The sequence below is a fragment of the Physella acuta genome, unplaced genomic scaffold (assembly GCF_028476545.2).
Source record: "Physella acuta isolate Inbredline_101_S28 unplaced genomic scaffold, ASM2847654v3 ptg000445l, whole genome shotgun sequence".
NCBI classification, from domain to species: Eukaryota; Metazoa; Mollusca; class Gastropoda; family Physidae; genus Physella; species Physella acuta.
Window position 1 is genome coordinate 360,808 of NW_026731964.1, and position 21,389 is coordinate 382,196.

Below are 21,389 nucleotides of genomic sequence, written 5' to 3' on the forward strand. Positions count from 1 at the left end.
CAAGTTCGAATCCGGGTGTCGTCAGTAGAACGTCCGTGAGTCCACTCAGCTCTGATGGGTACCTAACCCACGTTAGGGAAAGTAAAAGCGGCTGGATACAGCGCTGACCACACTATCCCATCATATGCCGAGGTCGCGGAAACAGGTGAACTCTACTTCACTTGTCCCACGGACCTTGAGGTTCGAATGTGAACTTGACTGTATAAAATTAGCGAGGTATTAAGCCCACTCACTTCCCGTGATTTCCTAGTTTAGCTCATATTTAAGCCCGACTCATTATGTTGCATTGAGTTCTGGACTAGATATACGTCCATCAGGATTGAACGTTTGTCTGTTTAGCTCAGAAATCAACGTTTAGCTCAGAAATCACCGTTTAGCTCAGAAATCAACCCGGCCCTACCTGTTGCAAAATATTGTGTCAGGACGTATATAGGTGCTCACCTACACGTGTAGTGAGTGACTCTCGTGCTTTCAACGTGCATTCATCGCTCCACATTACAATACAGGACTTTTTACAACATTCGATGTTGTTTAGGAATCCTACCCTGTTCCATTTGCTTCAAGACAAAGTAATTAATCGAAACGTTTTTTGGGAGGGGTTGAGGTGTATTCAGAGTTCCTTTCCCGTGTCTCGCTATAATAACCCATCGTGTCCGGCAATAAATATATAACGTTGTCTGGTCATCTAGCAGCCTAAAATAATATAAAAAAATAACCCCCTCGCTTACCCCCCTTAATACATTATTACTTCCCTTGTATCTCTACTCACTATACCGAGGAGGGGAGGGGGAATAATAGATGTTCTGAGACCTCGGGATCAAAATTATTCCAAATTATTTTCCGGCCGTCCAGACAGCAGGTATATATTGTGCCGGCACCGGTTCATCACGGGTAGCTTCCGGTAGACCGCTTGTCTGGCACGGCTTTTATTCCAGAGTGGTGTCCTCTTGTTCTCGGGGGGCTGATATTTTGTGTTCTATTATTGGTTTACTATAGCTAAATTTAAAAACAAAAATACGAGTGTACTTTTGGCTGTGACATTGACTAGGGATAAAAGTTGGTTCGTATTTTTATGGGACGAAAATCAATATGAAAATCTTTTAATACACGGTTTCAGAAATAATTAGATTTTCCAACACACACCTTTTTGTCTAAATTAATTGATGAAATAAAAGTTGCAATAATATTCTATTTCGGGAGAATTTCTTCAAGCCGAGGATTAAACTGTCAATTTCACAGAGGACAATTATTAAAAAAACATTTGCGCGTAAATTAATTTTAAAAATCATATTAGAGATGTGACCACTTTCAGCGTTCTTACGGTAATAAACCACCGACAAATACGTTGTGTGTAATGGTTGATTACATCAAGTGATAGTTGCTTACACGTGTAACCTACACGATGGACAGGCTGGATAAAGTGGACACGATGGACACGTCCAGTTTTGGTGGCTCGATGGTGTCACTGGCCTCATTGACCAGTCTGGCCAACTTGACCAACCTCTTCAAGCTTCCATTGTCGGTGAGTTGTCTGTGTCGGCTTTAACATTCACCGTCGGGACTAGTATGTAGCTGTTTCTGTCGGCTAGACCACTCAACGTCGTGAATAGTATAATGAAAGAGTACATAATAATTTTGAAATGCTTGTAGCAATCAACCTCTACTCCGTAGTTCTATTTTTTTAATTTTTTTTTAATTAAGAACCGTAGTCGTAATAATTGAGAACCGTAGTGGTAAGGTAAACGTTCGTATGTTCGTTCTGTTGAGAACCATAGTGGTAAGTTAAATGTTCGTATGTTCGTTCTATTGAGAACCGTAGTGGTAAGGTAAATGTTCGTATGTTCGTTCTGTTGAGAACCGTAGTGGTAAGGTAAATGTTCGTATGTTCGTTGTGTTGAGAACCGTAGTGGTAAGGTAAACGTTCGTATGTTCGTTCTGTTTCGCTGTTCCAACTTGTATAACTACATGGCTGTATAGAAAACAATGAAAACAATAGTTTTCTCTACGGATTGAGTTCACCGCTACTGCTGTATTTATAAGCAAATTAAAATCTTTTTATATTTATACATCTTATTACATGAGCGTAATTTTATATTTATACCGGCAGAAGAATTAGGCTAATTGGGCTATTTGATAAACCGTGTTATATCAACTTACCTTTTAATACATTCCATCAGGCAATTGAATTCGACTACTTCGCCTACTTGATACAATTCACAGCAGGAACTTAATTTTGAAATACGTGTCACTGTAAAAAGTTTGCTACTTAGGCTAGTTGAAACGTAGTTGATGTCTAAACTCGTCTAAGATGCTGTAGTTCCTCACTTGCTTATAGGTTATATTTGTCTGGCCCTTTAAATCTAGGTTATATGTTTGGTCCGCTATCTAGGTTATATGTGCCGCCCTTTAAATCTAGGTTATATATGTAGCCCGTTACATCGAATTATATGTATGACCCGCTATCTAGGTTATATGTGTGGCCCGTTACATCTAGGTTATATATGTGGCCCGTTACATCTAATTATATGTATGGCCCGCTATCTAGGTTATATGTGCGGCCCTTTAAATCTAGGTTATATGTGTGGCCCTTTAAATCTAGGTTATATATGTAGCCCGTTACATCGAATTATATGTATGACCCGCTATCTAGGTTATATGTGTGGCCCGTTACATCTAGGTTATATATGTGGCCCATTAAATCTAGGTTATAATATGATTGGCCCGTTCAATGTAGGTTGTATGTGTGGCCCGATATCTGGGTTATATGTGTGGCCTGTTACATCTATGTTATATGTGTGGCCCGTTACATCTAGGTTATATGTGTGGCCTGTTACATCTAGGTTATATGTGTGGCCAGTTACATCTAGGTTATATGTGTGGCTAGTTACATCTAGGTTATATGTGTGGCTAGTTACATCTAGGTTATATGTGTGGCCAGTTACATCTAGGTTATATGTGTGGCCAGTTACATCTAGGTTATATGTGTGGCCTGTTACATCTAGGTTATATGTGTGGCCAATTACATCTAGGTTATATGTGTGGCCAGTTACATCTAGGTTATATGTGTGGCCAGTTACATCTAGGTTATATGTGTTTGTGGTCTGTTACATCTAGGTTATATGTGTGGCCAGTTACATCTATGTTATATGTGTGGCCCGTTTCATCTAGGTTATATGTGTGGCCCGCTATCTAGGTTATAAGTGTGGCCTGTTACATCTAGGGTATATGTGTGGCCTGTTACAGCTAGGTTATATGTGTGGCCCACTATCTAGGTTAAATGTGTGGCCAGTCATTTGGATTCCCTGGGTGGCCTAGAGGTTTTCTGTATGGCCTGGCCAGGTTTGGCCATTCCTCAACACCAAACTTGAACGGCCCAACTCTCCTAACCTGAACATATGCCCCGTGAACCAACGGGCGGCCAGTAAACAAAACTATTTAGTCTCTGGCTAATTACTGCAAGACGCTGACGTCACGACTGACATTTACGTCCTCCGTGACGTCATCACGAGGGTGGCTGCTGAACTTTTTTGTTTTGGCTTACCCGTCTCAACACATCAAAGTTGTTTCCCTTTTAATTGCTAATTACAGAGATGTATAATTCGGGTCTCTTGATTAAACTGTACGTTTTTTTAAAAAAAAACGCGTTAAATGAATCGTTTCATCAGTTAAATCATGTATGTGCAATCAAAATTTTAACAGTTCTATATGGGTGGTCCTGGACAAAAATATCATGGTTTTATTATTTCTCTGACCACAGTGACGTACGCTAATGAGATTAACTTTAAATTTTATAAGACTATCATTGTTACTGTACAATGTATAGAAGTTAATTAAATCATGTGACTACTAATTGAGATGAGTTAGTTCAACATCATGCATAGTGATGATATTCGCCTGGCTATTTGTCTCGACACCAGTGGCGTAGCCAGGATCGTCTCATAGGGGGGGGGTCCAATTTTTACCCGGGGACAAACTTTCTTTTTGTACCCCCCTCCCCTCAAACTTTTGATTTGCACCCCCCCCCCCCCCTCAAACTTTCGATTTGCACTCCCACCCTCAAACTTTCGATTTGCACCTCCCCTCATACTTTTTATATACATACCGCGGGGTCTATGGGGGGTTTATGACCCCCCCCCCCCTAACCCCCCCCCCCCCCCCCCCCCGCCTACGCCACTGCTCGACACAATTTTGCGCTAAGGCCAAAATGTAGTCTGAGCGAGTTCATCGCGGTTATCTAGGAAACTAAAATAAAACCCCGTAAACAATGGCGGTACATCAGGAGTGGACGTAAGTCCCAGTGTTAGATTCGAACATCGAGCGACATATTTCTGACATAGGCCTATTTCGTTGATAACATTTCGTGAAATGTGTCTTTCAACATTTGTAAGTAGGGTGACGCCCTCTGCGGTTAGTCATTGGTGTGTATGTGAATGTGTGTGTGTGTGTGTGTGTTCGATCACTACTAATGTGTGCCATTAAAAATGTGTCTTTAAGTTTTTCTAAAAACAATTCGTCGACCACAGCAACGAAGCACAAAGCTATTAATCTTTTGAGACGTTGCAGTAATAATTTATATCTTTGTAGATATTTGTTGATGCACACATTGTACAGAAACTGGATCAGAGTATTTTATTATCAGTTTAATTTATCACGTCCACGAGGTTGCCGTGTCGGGTCGGTAAATCTCTTAGTTGCTCAACCGTTAAGTCCCGAGTTCGAACCCTCGACAGGATTAGACCAGATTGCAGGGGACAGAAATATATCTAGGAGAGACAACTCCAAAATTAAATAACTGCTGCCCTGTAGTTCTTGAATGGACAAAGGCTATGGACAGTCGCTACCTATAAGGCGAACTAGGCGGTCGCCTTGAGCGCCATTCTTAGGGAGGCGCAAAAATGTTTGATCGCTATTATTAATAAACCGGGAGTGATCTCCCCTAAACTTTCTCGAATATTCTAATATAACACTACGTGGGATGTCAACTCGGAATATAGACATGATTTTTGTTTACTTAAACTTTTAAAAATAGAATAAAATCTAGTAGAAAAAAAAAATTGCGCACCAAGCGAGCACCAAAACCAAATGTGCGTAATAGTGCGCAATATTATTAGTACTTTATAAATTTACATGCGTTTTTTGAGAAATCGGAAATAGCGTAAATTAGTACTTCCGGTCAACGGAAATTACTCAAAATTTGATAGAAGGTAGAGAATTTGATCTTTTACTTACATGTGAAATTTCATTTATCTATCTGAATTAGTACTCAAGTGATAGGCTTTTGAAAAATTCAAAGTAGAAAAAGTACCACTTCCGGTTATCGAAAATCGCTCAAAAGTTGATACGGATCTACGATTTTGATATAATACTTATATATGAAATTTCATCAACCTAGCTGTAACGGTACTCAAGTAATCGTGTTTACACACAGACACACAGACACACACACACACACACACACAGACATACGGACAAGATTGCAAAATTATGTTTTTCCGTATCAGTGAGGTGTAAAACGTCGAGATTTGTAAAAATCTCGATTTTTTTTTTTTTTTTGCACGATTACAATACTTTCTCTATACTACGTATATACGAGAAAGTAAAAAAGTACCTAATAATTCGCGATGGTGAGAATCAGTGTTTCTTTCATGCATCTTTTCGGGGGAAGGCTGAGTCCGTCCCGTCGTCGTCGTCTCCCCCCCCCCCCCCCAAGAGAGTCTACCCCCCACCCCAAAGGAAATGGGATTTATAAAGAAAATATTGAAAATATATACTTTTAACAGTGTCCGTAGTTCTGTAGGCATCGAGCCTAGTAACGTTTAGGTATCGAAGTTTCATATCTGTTGTGAATGTAGTAGAGTTTGAGTCTATCGAGTAGTCAAGTTTATCTTAAGTTAGATTATTTCAATTCAGGACGGAACACACTACAAAGAGATGTAGGCGTTCTCTAGCTGAAAAATCTAGGAATCTATATTACCACTCGTAAAGTATTAATAGACAATATTATATAGGCTTGAATTCATAACTAACCGTACACTTTGTTTTTCAAATTATATTTTTTTTTATTGTAATTAATAATTATAGCAATGTCTTAAACAGTAAACCGTATTTGATTTATTTAACCGATGTCCCTTAATTTAGGGAGTCCAAAATTTTTCCTTTTTATGTTAGCAAGATATCCAAAAATTTTTGTCGTCAAAATTTAATAGAAGTATGTTATAATAAAGCTACCGTGTTTAAACTCTAAAAAAAAAACAACCTACATTTAAGTATTCAACTATTAAAATATATTATTTTGACACGTCACATCGTTAATATAAAAGATTAGATATAATTATTACGTAATGAAATTTAAACCGTTATGTTGTTGTTTTCAAACATGTCTTAGTTACACTTGGTTAATTTAGCTATTCTTGGGAACGTTATTTCCCTTGAATAAAACGTTTGTATTTGGATTACCAAATGGGAGATAATTCCTTGCTTAACTTTACATTCATTTCAAATTCCTGCACCTTAGGTTAAAAGCTTACTTATAAATACAAATGCAAGTTATTATTTGCTATTTTAAAAATTATATAGATCAAAAGATCTAAACGAAATAGGTTTGGTAGGTTTTTTAGCATTATCAAGTTGAAAAACAAATACATCAGTAGCAGTTGTAGATTGCAATACTTAATATTAGTAGACATTTAGTATGAGATAGTGCAGCAAATACGTCTAAAGGGGGGGGGGGGGTATGTCGTAAAATAGAAAGTACACTCCAGGACTTAGCAACAATTTGAATAAAATGTAATTACGTTTGCAAACTGGAATTGAAGGAATTAGAACAAACTTTTGCGACGAAGGAGGCAAGTAAAATTTGATTTTGATGTCTACTTATAACGTGCACTAACGTAATTGATAATAAATTAATATGTCATTTTTAATTAATTATTTTCTTATACATATATTATAGTAAATTATTACTGTGAAAGGGGGCGTTTTAATAAGGTTTGCAAATAACCTGGCGCCGGCACTGGCTATGGAAGCAAATTCAAAAAGAAAATCAGGCTGAAATCGGAGTCAGTGATTGGCGCATAACAGGTTGACACGTAATACTTAATTTTGCTGGAGGACGATTCCGTCCAACTAAACCATTAAAAAAAGAATAGTAAATAGAATTAATTTGAAATTAAAGTATTAAACTAAATATGAAAAGGGGAAATACTGGTTCGGAAAGTTTTATAAAATGTCTTTGGGGGGGGGGGGGGGGGCTCTGCTCCTCCAAAACTTACCCCACCCATGTAACGCTACTGCCCCCTGTTACATCAGTCGAGGTCAATCAAAATTCTTCTCTCCCCACCCCCTCCACACACCCCCTCCACACACCCCTCCACACTTACTGTTCCCGCCCCTCAATCAAAATTCTTTTGTCTCCCCAAATTTTATTTTCACGCAGCTCGCGTCTCATCAAGCTATTTATATCCCCAGCGTGACATTTATGCATCTAACGATGAATGACTTTGTTGACAACGTGAATTCCCAACCTTTCTCTTGTTCAGAGGCCAGTCAATCTACGTACTACTTAAATATCCACTCAATAATGTAATGCTTGTAAAGAATCTTCTTTAGACCTAGCGACCCATAATGTAGATAAAGTAGAGTTCATGTATTTTGATCTCGGCACATGAAGGGAAGGTGTGCTCAGCCGCCTTTACTTTTCCTAACATGAGTTAGGTACCCATCAGAGCTGGGTGGACTCAGGGACGTTCTACGGACTTGGACTTGGACTCGGATTCGAACTCGAGACTTTCGGTATAATGTAAATACCAACATTAATTGTTAAATTGGTTGATGTTGCCTCATCACGTTCTGTAAAGCAAGGCTGCCCAGATAATGCAACACTGACCTCAATTTGTTATACACGTTTAGGTTAGGATTATGACTACGATAACAATTCATGCTATTGTTAGGGTAAGGACAAGTAGGTTAGGATTAAGACTACGATAGCAATTCTTGTTAGGGTAAGGACAAGTAGGTTAGGATTAAGACTGCGATTACAATTTATGCTATTGTTATGGTAAGGATAAGGCTAAGAACTATGGCATTGACTAAAGCAAAGCTGCAATGAAACCATCCAAGTTTTATAAAAGCATTCCCAATTTATGTAAAATTAAATGTGATGTATTAATTTTTCGTTGATTAAATGAATTCGTGTTACAGATTTAATGAAATTATGATAACTGTTGTTATAATTAGACCCCCCCCCCCCCCCCACCACCTCGCCACAGCTACCCTCTCTGTGAACTGAAAATCGTGTGCACTGTTAATACACAACATATTGCTTTGAGTTTTCCCTGATCTATTTATAGCAGGCAATTCATTACCCCCGCCTGCCCGACTTGTGGATATTTAGTTGTCGGAAAATCTTCACGTCTGCTTTATCGTTTTATCTCGTGCTGTAGGGAAGGTTTGTGGGTGGGGGTTGGGGGGTAGTTTGTAGGTCAACCAGTTCATAAGGCAAGCTTGTGCCACACTTAGGTATTTATTGATTTTTACCGCGGCGTTGATAAATAAATACCTAAAGGTTACTAAATGATATTGATTGATTTCTAATGGGGTGTTGATAAACCCATATTTTATTCTTAGCTTACTGTATATTTATATTGATTTTTTAATGGTTTTTAAGCTAAGCCGGAATGAATGAATAGATAGTATTCTCAAAAGCGACCTGACATTGATATATATATATATATATATATATATATATATATATATATATATATATATATATATATATATATATATATATATATATATATATATATATATATATATATATATATATATATATATATATATATATATATACGTTTTATAAATTGCTTAAATAAATGTAGTGGCTAACAGCCTACAGATTGAGTTTTGATTCTCACATTTTGTTTGTAGCCTGTTTTGAATTCCTTAGGCAGTGGTTCTTACCCTTTTTCAGGTACCGAACCCCACCTGTTTCTTATGCGCATTGGGCGAACCCTTCTCTCAATAATTATATTGTCCGCACTGACTAAGTCAGATCAGGTGTCGGGTGTGTGTGGTGTCTTGACCTCCGCCGAACCCATGAAACTCACCCACAGAACCTCTGGGGTTCGATCGAAACCAAATTAAGACGCAATGACTTACAAGTCTGAACCAGTGACAGGTTGTCTTTGTTGGTAGAACCTGTGTTGTCCATAACAGCATGTGGGCAATCAGCTAATATAGCGTGAGTACCACAAGCGACGACAACCTTTAACCTCAGATGAGAGACCAGGGTATCTTAATTCTGTAACTGCTACTAGATCAGCGTCCTTACAACATGCGGGGATCAGCTAATATAGCGTGAGTACCACAAGCGACGACAACCTTTAACCTCAGATGAGAGACCAGGGTATCTTAATTCTGTAACTGCTACTAGATCAGCGTCCTTACAACATGCGGGGATCAGCTAATATAACGTGAGAACCACAAGCGACGACAACCTTTAACCTCAGATGAGAGACCAGGGTATCTTTATTCTGTAACTGCTACCTAATCAGCGTCCTTACAACATGCGGGGATCAGCTAATATAACGTGAGAACCACAAGCGACGACAACCTTTAACCCCAGATGAGAGACCAGGGTATCTTTATTCTGTAACTGCTACCTAATCAGCGTCCTTACAACATGCGGGGATCAGCTAATATAACGTGAGAACCACAAGCGACGACAACCTTTAACCCCAGATGAGAGACCAGGGTATCTTTATTCTGTAACTGCTACCTAATCAGCGTCCTTACAACATGCGGGGATCAGCTAATATAACGTGAGAACCACAAGCGACGACAACCTTTAACCTCAGATGAGAGACCAGGGTATCTTTATTCTGTAACTGCTACCTAATCAGCGTCCTTACAACATGCGGGGATCAGCTAATATAACGTGAGAACCACAAGCGACGACAACCTTTAACCCCAGATGAGAGACCAGGGTATCTTTATTCTGTAACTGCTACCTAATCAGCGTCCTTACAACATGCGGGGATCAGCTAATGTAACGTGAGAACCACAAGCGACGACAACCTTTAACCCCAGATGAGAGACCAGGGTATCTTTATTCTGTAACTGCTACCTAATCAGCGTCCTTACAACAAATGGGGATCAGCTAATATAACGTGAGAACCACTAGCGACGACAACCTTTAACCCCAGATGCGAGACCAGGGAATTTTAATTCTACAACAGCCACTCTATCAGCGTTCTTACACATACAACTTGAACAAAAAACGTCTACTGTAAAACTTCTCGTATATCACGAACATATGGTTTAAGGAAAATTAATTCTCCACAATGGCGGTTCAGCTGCCAACACTAATTAATGACATCAGGCTGGGTGCTAAGCTTAACATTAAATACAAGCTTACATGAGTTGTGTAATCGTTAAACGTGTGTAAGCATTTATGTGTTGGCCAGTCAGCGGTTGATGATGATGAGCGAGTCTTGTCTGGTGTTATGTAAGTTAGCGGGACACTTAGTGAGATTAGCCGTGAGTTGAATGGGTTATTTGTTTATATAAACCTGAGTTGTATTTGTTGTATGTTTATATGGCCCTGAGTGTTTGCATGGTTCTGATTGTTTAAATGTCATTGATTTAGTATGACCTTGAATATGTATGATCTTGAATATGTATGACCTTGAATATGTATGACCTTGAATATGTATGACCTTGAATATGTATGACCTTGAATATGTATGACCTTGAATTAGAATGGCCCTGAGTTTGTATAACTATGATTTAGTATGGCCTTCAGTTTGTATTACACTAATTTATTATGGCATGGCCATGATTTTGTATGGTGACCATTTTTTCTAATCAGATTTTACTTAAAATAACATGGTATTAGCAGCCATTTAATGGAAAACTCAAACAAAATAATAACAATTTTAGTTCCCAATACGCAGGGTTTTAGGGGTCGGAGTGGTCTAGCGGTAGTGAGCTAGACTGCTAAGCCGTAAGTCTCGAGTTCGAATCTGGGTTCAAGTCAGATTGTCCCTGAGCCCACGCAACTATCATGGGTACCTAACTCACGTTAAGGAAAGTAAAGGCGGCTGGGCATAGTGCTCACAACAATATCTCTTCATATGCCGAGGTTACAGAAACAAGTGAACTCGACTTCACTTGCCATATAGACAACCAGGTTTGAAAGAGAACGTTTTTTTTTTTTACTTTTACACACGGTTTTACCTACAATCCGCTTCAGGTTAAACAATGTTTCAACAACAGGCTGTACTGTACAGAAGAAGTGTGCAGATGTTAGGTTTATGGTCACTTAAGGCCTGAAATAGAAACCACACACCCTGGCAGTAGAAACCGTTATTGTTAAGCACTACAGCCATGACCCATACGTACGTGAAACGATGTGTGAACTACCTCAAGGGAAGGTATGTTTATATACGCTGCTGATAGCTGCTTCACGTACATAAAGAGGGCGTTTTATGTTAACAGGTGCCTCTACTGGTGTGTGGGTCTAAGACAGGAACCTTGTCTATTGGTCTAAGACAGGAACCTGGTCTTCTGTTGGTCTAATTCAGGAACCTGGTCTGTTGGTCTATGACAGGAACCTGGATGTTGGTCTAAGACAGGAACCTGGTCTGTTGGTCTAAGACAGGAACCTGGTCTGTTGGTCTAATGCAGGAACCTGGTCTGTTGGTCTAAGACAGGAACCTGGTCTGTTGGTCTAAGACAGGAACCTGGTCTTCTGTTGGTCTAATTCAGGAACCTGGTCTGTTGGTCTATGACAGGAACCTGGATGTTGGTCTAAGACAGGAACCTGGTCTGTTGGTCTAAGACAGGAACCTGGTCTGTTGGTCTAAGGCAGGAACCTGGTCTGTTGGTCTAAGACAGGAACCTGGTCTGTTGGTCTAAGACAGGAACCTGGTCTGTTGGTCTAAGACAGGAACCTGGTCTGTTGGTCTAAGACAGGAACCTGGTCTATTGGTCTAAGACAGGAACCTAGTCTATTGGTCTAAGACAGGAACCTGGTCTGTTGGTCTAAGACAGGAACCTGGTCTGTTGGTCTAAGACAGGAACCTGGTCTGTTGGTCTAAGACAGGAACCTGGTCTGTTGGTCTAAGACAGGAACCTGGTCTGTTGGTCTAAGACAGGAACCTGGTCTGTTGGTTTACAGGAACCTGGTCTGTTGGTCTAAACCTGGTCTGTTGGTCTAAACCTGGTCTGTTGGTCTAAACCTGGTCTGTTGGTCTAAACCTGGTCTGTTGGTCTAAGACAGGAACCTGGTCTGTTGGTCTAAGACAGGAACCTGGTCTGTTGGTCTAAGACAGGAACCTGGTCTGTTGGTCTAAACCTGGTCTGTTGGTCTAAACCTGGTCTGTTGGTCTAAGACAGGAACCTGGTCTGTTGGTCTAAGATGGTAACTCTAACTATATGATCATTATCAGTCTTTAGCTAAATGACCCCAATATCTGACTAAATGACCCTAAAAAGTCATCGACTAAACGTCCCTAAACATCAACACGTTGTACCGATCCCTGCCATTGTCTCGCCCCTTAGGCACAGTTAACTACCATTTATTGATGACGATTTAAAGCACATATCTAACTGTGAGAAGCTTGAAATTGGGTGCATAAACTTTACAACAACAAAAAAAAAACCAGCAATATTCTAACATTAGATCCTAGTGTCTGTAATAAAAATGTCACAAATAGACACAGATATAGCACATAATTCGCTTATCTTGCAACCTTTGTCTCCTAGTTTTTTAAATTCACAAGTTGTGTGTTTATTGATACTTTATTGTGCTTTTATTGTGCTTTTGAATCATACTTTAGTGCAGGTAAGTAATAAAAAAAAAAGTTAGAAACTAAACGTGGACACATGTCAAGGTTCGGTATTGGTTACTTAGCTGTGAACAGTTAAACTGTTTCTATAGTGGCTAAACACAACACAACACATCAACTTAGTTTTCCAACAACTTCAGCTCAGTAACAGATTCAATACAGCCCGAATCGTCTTCCCGTCGGTATTCGAACACCTAACGAGTGTATGAGTTAGATTTAACTTTAAAGCCTAACACAGATTAGCAATATTATCTCCCGTACACCTGGACTACTGATCGATGTACCAACAACTCAGGTTCATACTAAACCGATCTTCTACGGTTTTTTTTGTGCCTGTTCTGGTATTTAGTTTCACCAAACCGGTGCAAAGATTCACCTGCACTGCTGGTGTTGTTTCACCCTACGCCATATTTTATACGTGTTAAAAGCTCCCAGCGATAGGACAACCCTCAATGTATAGGCCCGTACCGTCAAATCTCCGTAATTGTGTTTTTATTGTGATAGATGGATGGATTTGTCAGTGTGAGCATACCCAAACACCCATTTCTCCTGGGGGTTCTGGGAAGGTTTCCATAATCCACACCCTTATAAAAAAAAAAATTCTCGACCTCTCTCGTGTCGATTTGTTCTAATTTGTTTGCTGAAAAAACCTTTCGCGCTTTCGTCGAGGTTGACGGTGGGGGGGGGGGGGGGGGGGGGGGCTAATATCTAATTACCTTACGGCTTTAAGCATTATAGCGAGATATATATTTTACCGCCTTTTCAATTAAACTTATGAAGAGAAATCTTGTTAGCATAATGCTATGTTTTAAACCTTGCTTTGAAAACTGTCAGGAAATAAAATATGACTTGAAGAAAGTTTCGCCACGCCGATAGACTAGGTTCCAGTATAAGAGTTCTTATAGTGTGTCTGGTACAGTCTCTTGGTGTGTCTGGTACAGCCTGTGTCTGGTACAGCCTGTTGGTGTGTCTGGTACAGCCTGTGTCTGGTACAGCCTGTTGGTGTGTCTGGTACAGCCTGTGTCTGGTACAGTCTCTTGGTGTGTCTGGTACAGCCTGTTGGTGTGTCTGGTACAGCCTGTTGGTGTGTCTGGTACAGCCTGTTGGTGTGTCTGGTACAGTTTGTTGGTGTGTCTGGTACAGCCTGTGTCTGGTACAGTCTCTTGGTGTGTCTGGTACAGCCTGTGTCTGGTACAGCCTGTTGGTGTGTCTGGTACAGCCTGTTGGTGTGTCTGGTACAGCCTGTTGGTGTGTCTGGTACAGCCTGTTGCTGTGTCTGGTACAGCCTGTGTGTCTGGTACAGCCTGTTGGTGTGTCAAATGTTTGTTGGAGGTGGCTGAGGAGCTTTGCACAGAAAATTCAAAACTATTTGAAAATGTAGCATTGTGTGCAAATACAATTAGGCCTACTCGCCGTGTTGCAAACCTGGGTGAAAACATTGCGATTCAAATACTGAAAAATTCAAGCAAGTTTCGCAATTTTTCAATTGCAATGGATGAGTCGCTGGACAGCTGTTCCATCTCTCAACTGATTATGTTCAATAGAGGTGTGGATGAAGACATGAACATAACACAAGAGCTGGCATCCTTACATAACATGTATGGCACTGTTGCCGAAGAAGATATCTAACCATAGATAGTTCAGAGACAAAGACAAAATCGCAAGATTTACCATATTTCACATCAGTAAGATTGCTAATTTTGCGTGAAAATTCTGAGCAGAGTATCTAAGAAAAGAAATAGGCGACTTCCTGATAGTAAAGGCAAGTCAAAGCCATTATTGTCTCATGAAGAGTGGGTATAGAAATTAGCCTCTGCTGCAGACATAACTAGTCATTTAAATTTTCTGAACCTAAAACGGCAAGAGAGTGAAATTTAGTTTCTGATCTATACACCCACCTAAAGGCCTTTAGATATAAACGTGTCATGCTTTTGGAACAGGTACAAGCCAACAACTTGACGCACTCTCAGTAGTGCACGGTCTTTACGGCTGAAGCAACCACTGAGTTCCCCACGTCATTTGCATACGAGATCATTAAAGACCTCCAGCTGCAGTTTCAGTAGCTGTTTTCTGACTTGGATTCAAAGGCAGAAGAAGTGAGACTGTTTCAAAGCCCATTTGGAGCAAATGTGACCAGTTGCAAAGATGAACTGCAGCTGGAGGTCATTGAATTGCAAGAAAATGACTTCCTCAGAGACACGTTCAAAGAAGGGCGGATGGGATTTCATACGTTTTTGCACAAGGAAGAATTCCCTAACATTAAAACTTTTGCATTAAAGTACCTTTCAAATTTTCGAACAACATACCTGTGTGAACAAACATTTTCAAGAATGAAATATGTGAAGAACAATTTGAGAACAAACGTGGACCTCGGGTGTGTGTGGAGGGGGGGGGGGGGGGGGCGACACTTGAAATTTGTATATATTTCTATATAAAATATATTTCGTTGGGGGGGGGGGGGGGCGGTAGACGTTCTTCGTGGGGGGGGGGGGGGGCGCAACGACCCTGAAGAGATGCCTTAAAGAAACTCTGGCCCCCGAACTGATATTTGATAGTTAATGCGGACCTCGGGCTGAAAAGTTTGGAGACCCCTGCTCTAATGTATAGACCCATACAATATTCCACATACACCACATGTTTTTTAAAGACTTTCTTGAGGCATCAAGATTTGAAAACAATGTATGATTCGATATCGTCATTAACCACGTGATCGAGTTTCTCCCCAAGTCACTTAATTAATATTCTTTTAATTACATTTTCTTCATTAACATGGGCTTAATTTCATTTTTTTTTTAATTTTCTTTGATTGCATTTTAATGGTGTATTTTGCTCTGTTATATTACACAGCTGTCTGATGCTGAGTCCTTCCAGTGGGTTAATAAATAACAGCTAGTTCTTGGTAAAAATGTCGAATCGATGTTTGAACGTGTTTAACAAATAAATACTTTAACGAAGTTAGAGGTTGCACGGTAAAGACATCACAGATTTATTTGGCTAAAAATGTGTAAGGTGTGTTTGATAAAAAATCAGGGATGTTTTCATTTAGTCAGGGAGATTTCCCCCTATCCGGAAAACACATTAGGAAATTAATTTTTTTTTTAATTTATTTTTTCAATGAAGATAGTCAGTGGGGGTAAGTTGGCGCAGATGTGTGCAATGTTAGGCTGCTGTAATGTGGCTGTAGATGTGTGCTATGTTAGGCTCCTGTAATGTGGGGTAAGTTGGTGTAGTTGTGTGCTATGTAAGGCTCCTGTAATGTGGGGGTAGATGTGTGCTATGTTAGGCTCCAGTAATGTGGGGGTAGATGTGTGCTATGTTAGGCTCCTGTAATGTGGGGGTAGATGTGTGCTATGTTAGGCTCCTGTAATGTGGGGTAAGTTGGTGTAGTTGTGTGCTATGTAAGGCTCCTGTAATGTGGGGGTAGATGTGTGCTATGTTAGGCTCCAGTAATGTGGGGGTAGATGTGTGCTATGTTAGGCTCCTGTAATGTGGGGGTAGATGTGTGCTATGTTAGGCTCCTGTAATGTGGGGGTAAGTTGTTGCAGATGTGTGCTATGTTAGGCCCCTGTTATGTTGGGTAAGTTGGTGCAGATGTGCTATGTTAGGCACCTGCAAGTGTCTTATCTGTGGACGGTGTAAACAGATGGTCTGCTGGTGCTTTAGTCAGCACAACATGGCGTGGCGGCGTCAGGAGTCTAACCTGACTGACGCTTGGTACTGAGTCTGATTAGAAATTAGCGTCATGAGTGTATTCCCCCCCCCCCTCCTCTACAGGCGTCATGTGGCTATCCCCACTAGGAATTGGCATCATGAGTCAACGCCCCACTATTGACGTCATGAGTCTAACCCACACTGTTGGCGTCATGAGTCTACCCCTCCTGTTGGCGTCATAAGTTTACTCCCACTATTAGCGTCATGAGTCTTTGTCAGACACATTACTGCTGTGAAAGACAGATATCTGGTTTCTACGTCACTAGAGACTAGCATTAAAAACAGGGAGAAGAGGTATGGTGGATTGTACTGGGAGGACACACAGTGTAGCAAAGGAATCCGTTACAACACTAACACAGGGACGTTAACTCGAGTTTTCTCAATTAACAAACAAAATAATTGAGTGATCTCATCTTCGTTGATCGACCACTGCTCGAATCGGCGGTGGAGGATTATTGTGATGTTAGCTGTCCGTTAGCGTAAGCCATGGGTTATTTAGGGATGAAGGTGGTTGGTTGTTCAGTGGCGTAGGCTATGGGTTATGTAGAGGTGTATGTGGTTGGTTGTTTAGTGGCGTAGGCTATGGGTTATGTAGGGGTGTAGGTGGTTGATTGTCCAGAGGCGTAGGCTATGGGTTATGTAGGTGGTTGGTTGGATGTTCAGTAAGTAGACTGTACACTAAATGTTTTACGTTGAGTGTATATCGCAGACAGACTGCACCCAATCTCACATGGAATGTGCTGAGTACAGTCTAACATTGAATGAGCTAAACACATTATTACTTCATGTAAATTAAACACAGATTGATAAAATGACCTACCAAATGGTTTAAAAAAATCTTCTATTAAAAATTGCAATATTCAGGTGATATTTGTATCGAAAAACTATCAAAAGTTTTCAGTCGTTTATAAACAATGCAATTTAAAACGACCATTAATACGTAAAAAAAAATCCCTTCCCGAGACACACATACGCACAGGCTAACACACACTAGCACTAAATAATCCCTTAAATAACCTCTACTCTAAAGATTTTTTTTTACATTTGTTACTAGATCTAAGTAATACAAAATCCAGGTTTCGTCACAATATCTTAACCATATCAACCCCCTAGCCTTCCGCCCACTTCACACATCATCAAAACAAAAACCAGATCCCCACCCTAGGTGCCTGACGTCATGTATAGACGACTGCCTCACATTAAAGCTGTAGTGATGCCTCAGTTCTCCCCCTTGAAGTTTTGCAAGCACCAAGAACGATAACCCGTGGATAAAACGAACAACTGTCTGTATTTGTGTACCTTGTCAGTTTACGCAGGCCGATCTCTGCCCTGCTTCTGCTCATTAGAGGAGCCATCAGGTAGCAATCTGTGATTGGTGTTTTCGACAGGTGGACACAAACAAAAGGGTCCCCAATGTTTACCTTGACGCCTGCTGCAAGGGAGGCAATGTGTTTGGGCGTTCAAACAAACTCGAGCTCACACACTTGGACTAGCCTCCCCTTGCTGGCTATTTTAAACTTAAGCCTTGTAAAAATTTGAATTGATGCGTTGTTTTTTTAAAGGAATTTTCCCGGTAATTTTCTGTGTGGCTAGGTATTCCGAGTTTTAAAAAAATGTCCGCCAGGATGGAAAATAAGGCTAGAAAATATCTGGTTAAGCCTTTAAAAACATGTTTTGTTACCTTATTTAAAACTACCCAAACAAGGATTTGAAAATGGTAACTACCAGGAAAGGGAAATAACTGGGAGTTAATGCAATTATTTTTAGTTCCATCCTCCGTGTTTTTTCTAAAGGGACAAGAGAACTTCAGTATCTCGACCCAGAAGAGAACGTGTGTTTGCTTGAGTGTTTGCCTACACGTCTGTTGTTTCTGCTCGTCTCTTGTTGCTTAAATGTGCTGTTCTGTTATTTTTTTAAAAATCGTGTGATGTTCCGTCCTATTGTTAAGACTAGTGTTATTCAGTTTAAAATACTTGTGTTGCTGTCTTTTTATTTAAGCGTGTATTTCTCCGCGCCAATCTTTGTATCTGCATTATTTTTTTTAAATCTGATACTAAAATTAAAATATAAATGTATCTTTGCTAAATAAACAATGTTGGTACATATTCATTAGCTGTACCCTAGTATTAATTAGCTGCACCTACACTGATTACTAAAACTAACCCAAACCTCATCATAACCTAACTTCTCCCCGTGCCAATAGCGATAAAACTAGCGTCGGTTCGGCTAATTTATAGCCCAACCAATATTTCTAATCTGATGAGATTTCGAAAATTATAATTGAATTAAAATTAACGACGATAAAAATGTTGGTAATGACGTCATTGGTTCTGGAATATTCGTATCTTGATCACGTTTGTGCTGGTGTTGTTTGGACCAGGTACTATGGGAAGTTGCTTCAGTATATCTGTAGTAACCATTTATTGTCTAATCTGGCTAAGCTTAAGATGATGGAAAAATTTTAAAATCTCACGGTCAGAAAAGTGTTGCTCCTAATCAGGACACACCTGAAAAAAAAGGTAAATGAAAAGAATATAATGTTTGTAATGTTGTAAATGAAATAATTGAACCGTGGCAAACTAAAATACAATGATTTCCACGCCTGCAAATAAAATTAAAAAAACAATGAAAGACGTGACAAACGTTTAAATAGAAACATTTTTGACGTGTGAAAATATTCAACTGGAACCAATTCTTCAAGTTCTGTAATATTTGTGTCGTTATTCTATAATAAGTAAAATTTAATGGACCATCGGACAAAATTTTAATTGTGTTCTGGTTTATTGTGCATCGACGTATTTTTGAAAAATATACATCAACTAATTGGTTTGTTGTAGCTACTGCAGGTCTAATGGAAGTGCTACTCCCATACACATTTTATAAAACAAATTAAGCACGGCTATCTTCCTATAAATGTTACCGGCTCCAAGACTCTTGCGGCTCTAATGCTACTGATTATATCATCAGGTGGATGGACGTAATGCTAAAAAGTATGGTTAAGCCGTTGTTTAAACACGTGACAAGAGTCCACCCACCTCTGATCAGTTATCTAACTCACGTTAAGGAAACAAAGGCGGCTGGGCTTCAGTGTTTCTTCCAGGCATCTCTTCACCCCCCCCCCCCCCTCCCCGAAAGAAGTCTACCGTCCCCGTTCCCCCCCCCCCCCCACCCCCGAACGAAATGGAATGAATATAGATTAGAAAAAATATACTTTTAACTGTGTCCGAAGTAGAATTTATCTGCCCCATGTGTCTTGGGCACAATCGGGAAAAGATGATGATGAATTTGTAAAATGGCTTTAACTTAATGAAAGTTTCCTGACGAAACGTGCCTGTATACATTTAATCTTTAAAATCAAAATCTTCAGATTTTAAATTACCTTTAGGAAAATTAGTCAATGACTCTAATTTTTAACTCCACTTAATGAGCAACTGTATCAACCCCCATCTGAACACTGTCCCGGTTCAACGCCTGATTTGCATAAGAAAGCCACAGTGACCTTTAACCTTAGAGCATTCCCCAGTGATGAAATCAACCCATTCGTGTCACCCTGTTTACCTTTCGGCTCGACCCCAAACGTGTCGTCTTCTCCTGCTCGTGTAAAGAGAAACGTCATTCAATGGGCGTGTTCTAATCTAAACCCCACACGAAATACCGAGTTACTGTACTTGTATTTGACACACACGGATATAAGGCATGTCAACGTGTTTAATGAAAACTTGCCTTGGCCGTTTTAAACTTTCCCCCGTTTTATCCCTACAAGATGATAATTTAAAATGTCACGCACGTTCAGCTTTTTAAAACCAGGTGTAACGAATAGGACTTGTGCTGAAGGAATTAGTCATATGTCCTTATTAGGGGAAATAAACAGAACGGGGGGTTAATTTGTATAGACAACTCGCTCCTGTTGTGGGCACACAAAAAAAGTTAGTTTTCCCTAAACGTGTTTCTTAATCTGGTCCGCGGTTTTAAAAAATCTGGGCTGTTTACTGATAAGATTGGAGGATTTTAATATCAATGCTTTGTTTGTTCAAATACTTCGTTTAACGCTCTGGGTTATATTTAGAAACAGTTAAAGTCAAAAAGATTTTCAGATTTTTACACTGCATACGTAAAATTTCCTGTTTTATTTCGTTATTTGGAGTTATGTATGTTGTGCCTGGTATATTCAAAATTATAATTTTAGGATGTTCAACAGTAGTTTATTACGTTGATTTTCTTTACAGTAGTTTATTTTTTGTGTTAATATGAAGTTATTACTTCCCTTTCTTGGTATTGGATGTATGTATCTTTTTCTGCTATGGAATAAAACGTATTAGTTCAGTTTATACCAAGTTCATTTTCGAAGTACTTAATTTTTGTCTTTAAAAATGTCCATGTTGGGTTCAGTTATATAAATCATTTATTTGCTGATGTTTTTTCTATTCTTTCATGGGTTTCTGAATTCGTCCTTTGATTTACAAAAAAAAAAACCATCTGAGTTGACGAATTTCTGAAACTGAATGTGACAGGAAAGTTTTTTTCTATGTGTGTTGTGGATAGTTTTTTTTTCTGTGGCTAAATAATCTGCTTGTGGTGTTGGCTGTAAAATAGGCCGTCATTTTAGGTGACTTAGGACCATTGGTTAGCTCCTAGTTACTTGAGATGAATTAGTATGGAACAATTGTTTTACTCAAAGTTAGACCTACTTGAGATAAGCTACCATAGGACCATTAGATAATTTCTATGGATGATTGGGATTTAGGTAGCTGACCAATCTATGGGGGTGGGATTCCAGTAGCTGACCAGTTTATGTATATATATATATATATATATATATATATATATATA